The following is a 6056-nucleotide window of genomic DNA, read 5'->3' as shown; positions in this document are numbered from 1 at the left end:
GGTATCGTCCAAAAGTTTTCAAGTAACTATAGATCAATAGCTGTTAGACTTGCGTTTGTGTTGTAAATTTTTAAATTAAAACTTGCATTTTTAGCTTGAACTCATCGAAATCTGCCAGAATTCAGTTCTAACAGTACAATTGTTGTGACATTGTAACTGTTGACTAACTTACAATTGTGATGTTAATGTTCGTGCATACTCAGTAGGTCGTAAGTTATCTTCTTTCATTTTTACGAGTTCTCGATTCACAGGAAAGTGTCTGAGACAGTATAACCACAGATGAAATATCTTGGCACAAAAGATTTGAATTTAATAAAATATTATACATTAACGGATGAAAGCAATCATTCTTGGTGAAAAATTGTTAAGTTTTAAACTGTGAATGAAAATATGTATAAAACTTACTTTATGAAAGAAAATATGTATAAAAAAATGTTCACTTGGGTCTCATTTGAATCTCAAGCATGAAGCATTTACTTTTACAATCCTAAGTTCGTTTTGTTGAGAGATAATTCTACATGATACAGTGAGTAAGAAACTAATGATATTTTTCTTATTGAAAAAATTGTAAAAATTCTAACTTCTCAAAATTCGCTAAAAAAATATTTTTCATGATCAGAGTTACAATGATCTTGAAGATTATAGTTTTCCCTTTACAATGAGTCCTTAAAAACTGCTGTACAATTTTTTCTAGATTTTATTAAATTTCATCAGAGCTAAACGACGAAATGTTAGAATTTCTTGAATAGTTATCATTCAATCCTAATGATTTAAGTTCAATAAAACGACGAGAAAATATCGTACAGCTAGTTTTAAGGAGTCATTATAAAAAAAATATTTCAATCTTCAAAATCATGATTGATCTAGTCATGGAGAAAATTTTTCACTGATGAAAAATTTCTCTTCGATGAAAAAGATTTTTGAATATCTTTGAAAGAAATGACCTCAGGATTATTAAAGTATTTTTATTATTATTATTATTATTATTATTATTAGTGTATGAATATTTTCGTTCTTATTTAAGAATTTTAATGAATTTTGTGTATTTGATTTAGACCAGAGTTTTTTACTTTTTATTCTCAGTATTTTCTGCAAAACGTGCGATTACAGCGCCCTAACGGTGAAATATGGAATACTCTTCCTACGATTCTCGAACATATCGATATTTCTCACGATCGATTTTAAAGCGGGAACATGGCGGAAGGAAGCACACCTCGTCTGTAAAGAAGAAAGTGTTATTCAGAAGAATTATCCAGAAAGACCTATTATTCGGAAGTTCTCAGGTAAAAATTTACATCAATAGTTGGATTTGTTTTTTGTGTTTTGCATTTTTAAGATAAAATATGTATTTTTTGCATGAACTCAAGGTAAGATTTAACCAAATAATTATTACACATAATTTTCAACAATTAAGGAAATAATAGCACATAAACGTTTAAACAGAATATACTATGCTAAAAGTTATATATCATTTTATACCAAAATTTAATTTCACTTCTATTCAATACAAATATTGTAACTTTATAATTGACTAACTCACTGTTACATGTTGTATGTATGTACATATTTTACTATATGCCTTTATACACTCACTTCTATTATAACATTTTCTACTTATTTTTAACTTCATAGTGCGTAATTCTTATATGAAATTCTTATATGAAATTCAACAATAATTTATTAAGAATGTACGTAATAGTTTAATAGTTAAAATGATAATTTTAATACGTAATATAATCGAAGTTTTCATTTTTCAAACATAATAAGGCGTAGAAGGCCTTGGAGCTCGAAATTCGGGGTTCAAAACATAAACATAACGCTTACGTGTATGTGTAAGGCTCTTATGTGTGCTTATTTACTTGCGTGACTCCTTTTCGACTTTTCGTTCCCACTTTGTCGAGACAAGTCGAGACAAGACATTCAGTTATCAGATTTCGAGACAGTAAGACGTATTACATCGCATTAGGTTTGACGGCGTCGTTTCTTCGATACTCTTTTACTTACATTTATAGTATCATTTAATTAATACCCGTGTGTTTCGTTGAGCATCAAGATAACGAAATCGAGTAAGATTTTAGAGATTTTCTTGCTGATTTTTCTTCAATCACTCTTACAATCACATATACCTTGTCTCGTACACTAGCGTCGTTTTGACATACTCTTTTACTTCCATTCTTTAATACTTATTATTCTTCATAATTATTTTCTAGAAAAATAGCAGTATTTTCTGAATGAACGTTTCTTCTGTCCTTCCCCTACTAATCAGATTTATTTCAATTTTTCAGAAAATTTTTGTGACCGCGCGCAATGCGGTTGGTAGAGTCAGTGTTTGTTGCGCAATATTTTAATATTTCTCTGAGCAGAATGGCTCCTATTAAATCAAATTAATTCATTTAAGCTATAATTCGCGAAATTAGAGTCAGTGAGTCCGCCGATTTAAGACTTAAACGCGCGCGTTGATAGTATTTTATTTTTCTTTTTTTATATTTTCTCTTATTCAACATTCGGTATATTAGAGTCAGTGCTCAAGAGGATAAGGCCTCTCCTGGAGATCAAGATCGTAAGTAGTTTTATATATTGTAATTCAGTTTACTCAATTTTTCAAATTTCACAAAGTATAATGTTTGATATTTGTTACAGATGCATCACAGCATCAATTCTTTTGCATTTTTTGCGGAAAATCCAGCGGTGGCTCTAAAACTAAGAATGTAAGAATCTTTTATTATCTCGAACTTAAAATTCTGCTTATAAATATTGTACAAATTCTAATGTTTTATATTTCATTACAGATCCTCCACAGTCTCCAATACTCCTTTACCTATTCAAGGAGGATCTTCACAACGACTTTCCTTGGTCCAGCATCGATTGTAACGTTCTTCACATCTATCTCGTGAGTCGCATGCATTTATGTTCCTCCGGTCACTCAATCATGTCGTAGGACGAAAGGTCTGAATNATATGTACATTTATAGTAATATTAAAAACTTATAAAATCAGAATATCTTCAGTATAAATCTTCAGTATAAAATATCCATGTAAACAAATAAATTATAAATATTTATAAATAATTATTATTAAAACGATTTCGTTTGAGCACTTCATAGAAGAGAAGACGGATATCCTCCGACTTCGTTGCTATGAAAGATGCAGTTATTACTTACTAATACTGATGATATGTTTTGTTATAATAAATAATACTTAATAATTACTAATTTCATCTTCTCAATAATAGTATTGATTGATTGAATTAATTAAGTTAATAATTAATTTAATAATTATGAACTTCAGTAGAAATTGAAATATAATAGATTAGAAATAATATTTCTTTCCGTAGAAATATGTATGAAGTTTTATGTGCAAGAAGATACTTCGCGACAGGCAGATTTTTGAATCAAAGCAACAAGTTTGAACACTGCAAATACTTTCGTATTTTCGAAAATGTGCTTTGATAAAGAAGTCGCCTGAGGTTGTTTCTATTAATACTTAATTTAATACTTTAGAGTCAGTTGTTTAATTGTGATTGTTTGAGTCAATAATTATTAAATTTCAGAATATCTTTTTTAATGAATATAATTCTTGTTCATTGTCTTTATTCTCTTGCAATTTCATTAAATTCTGAAAGAGTAGAGTCATTAGAGTTTGAAATAAAATGATAAAATAGTCCGTTAGATACAACTATATAAATTAATCATTTTTTTAGTTCAGGATTTCCAGGTTTAACCCCTTCCGTGTTCATTGTCAGGATCTCACTCACGTGCTCAGGTGCTACTTGGGTGAGTGAAAGACATTGGGCACGATGACTATAGATTGTAATTTTATGAAAAATTTCTCAGCGACTGACAATGTATTAGCGTATCGTGCACGACGTATTTTCCGCATATGTGTGTGTGGTTAGGATGTGGAATTGCGTCGTTTTTATTGTATTTCATTCATTATAAGTTGTAATATTCGAAATATTTATGCACATGATTTGAAATTCGCATTTATTATACAATGATACTTATTAAATATTTTGTAATTACATTATTTATCAATTATCCGGTCAATTGTAGTAATGATTCCAAGTCAACTTGCACATAAGTTGTAATTTCTATAGAAATTATATGTATTTTTTTCGGTTATTAATATTAGCTGTAAATATAAACGTGTTTTATTCACGTTTTACGCAATGATCGCTAGCCATTGTCAGTCGATTTCAGGAAAATGGTACGTAAATTAGAGTGTGAAAGTTGTATGTTAAACTCGGGTGTCGGAGGCGTCTCGGGATGTCCTCTCTAGTTTAGGTCTGCGCCCGAGCGGTATGTGTGAGAACCGTGGAATGAGTGTGTTGGTGTGCCTGTTTTGCCATTTTTTAAATATAGGGCGACTGTTAGGATAGGTAGCATACTCTCTGGTGTGAATGTGTTTAATTATAAGTAGGTAGGGCCGGGCAGGTTGGCACAGTCTCTGGTCGCGTGTCCTTTTTTCGCGTGTCCAACCTGTTTCAGGAAATCTAATTTGAAAAATCGACAGCGAAATTGGTAGAAATGGAGCATGCCACTTGTTTCTGGTTTTACTCTTCGATTTTTCGAATTTAGTACCGCGGTCGTGGTCGCGGATAGGTCGCGACTAGGTCCCGAAACGAACGTTTATGTAGGTATTGCTCGAGCATGCACATGCGAGCGGACAACGATCACTGTGATCGATAGTCGTCCATGTGTATTGAGGTCAGCTATCGCTGTTTATTTTTTCATTTCACCTTTATAAATTGTTTTTTGGTTTGTGATTAGAAAGACTCGAGCTAGATGTAAGTTTCAGCGGGCATTGCGCTCGAAGAAAGAAAAGGCTAAAAGCCGAAGAGGCCCGGCAAACTGCCACGAAGAGGGTCACAACAAATGGCTTCTCATCCTCTGGATCATTTAAATGATTCCAAAGCATGGGAAATCATTCTCGTTACTACTTTGTCACTATGCTCTTTTAGTATTTGTAGTTGTACCTTTTCTCTCTTCTCCATCATCGTTCATCATTATTGTGGGCAAATCGCGGTTTTTCTTGTTAGTGTTGCGAAAGATTGATTACGGGTTGAATTAGAGTTGCGAAGAAATTATAATCGTGTTTGCTTTAGAGTTGCGAATTATAATACCGCGATTATTTTTGCAGTTTTGATTTTTAATTTTCATAGTTGGCTTAGTGTTATGTAAATTTATTTTGCGTTTTGTTATTTTAAATCATATTATAGATTCATTGCTTTTAATTAATTTTAGAATGTTAGAATATTTAAAGTAGTTCCTAGCCAATGATTTAACGCGCAAGCAACCAAGGTATCTCGTTTGCTTTTCAATCGTGTCCGTCACTTCTGTCATCGGTGTGATTAAATTCCAACAAATCATAAGTTTCTAAACGTCGTGTTACACCATACATGTTAATTACTGTTGTCGGAAGATGCACCCGGTCGTTGTTTCGCCGATTTTAAAATCAATCAGTGTCGTCTTCGGTTGCACCGGTGTTTTTACGTTATTCGATATTAATCAACGATTTATTTCCAACTTTACTACTCGTTTGGCCGCAAAGCGATAGGATTTCGCGTCGCGTCTTTGTTTTAATACGTTTTTCGATACTGTTCAAAGCATAAATCGAATAACATGTTATACCGTAATTGATGTATGTATTGTAATCGATATGTTATCCAAACATATGTATGCAGTCGACGCCGAAGCACGGATGAAGTTTTCGCCCAGTTTCCTTGGTCCTTTTCGCCGACTACATCGATCATTTTCTGAAATGGTGAGTTTAAATTTTGCATAACACGTGTATTGGTTCGACTAACGAAATGTCATTTATTCGAAGTTTAAACTTGTCAATTGTCAATCATATGGAAGAAAAATAAATTTGTTACAATCCGTATGAATGTTCATTGTTAAGGATTTATAATGAAAATATAAAATTCCGAAATTACATATATATTTCAAAGTTTATCTTTAAAACTGTTCCAACAGTTGCTGGAAATAGACATTTAAAATTTATCAACGAAAAAATACATATTTTGAAGGAGCTGTATACAGGATGGAAATCATACAA

General features: G+C 31.9%; 1 long non-coding RNA gene across 1 annotated transcript; it reads left to right on the top strand.

Moving 5' to 3' along the window:
* Positions 1 to 2410: 2410 nt before the first annotated feature.
* LOC122533337 lies at positions 2411 to 2884 on the top strand. The gene is made up of 3 exons (XR_006307685.1): positions 2411 to 2560; positions 2641 to 2708; positions 2790 to 2884. It is a non-coding gene; the product is annotated as an uncharacterized LOC122533337 (long non-coding RNA).
* The last annotated feature ends 3172 nt before the right edge of the window (positions 2885 to 6056 follow it).

The sequence above is a fragment of the Frieseomelitta varia genome, unplaced genomic scaffold (assembly GCF_011392965.1).
Source record: "Frieseomelitta varia isolate USP_RPSP 00005682 unplaced genomic scaffold, Fvar_1.2 scaffold_520, whole genome shotgun sequence".
Taxonomy (NCBI): domain Eukaryota; kingdom Metazoa; phylum Arthropoda; class Insecta; order Hymenoptera; family Apidae; genus Frieseomelitta; species Frieseomelitta varia.
Note: the sequence above shows the minus strand (reverse complement) of the source record. Positions and strands in the feature narration are given on the sequence as shown.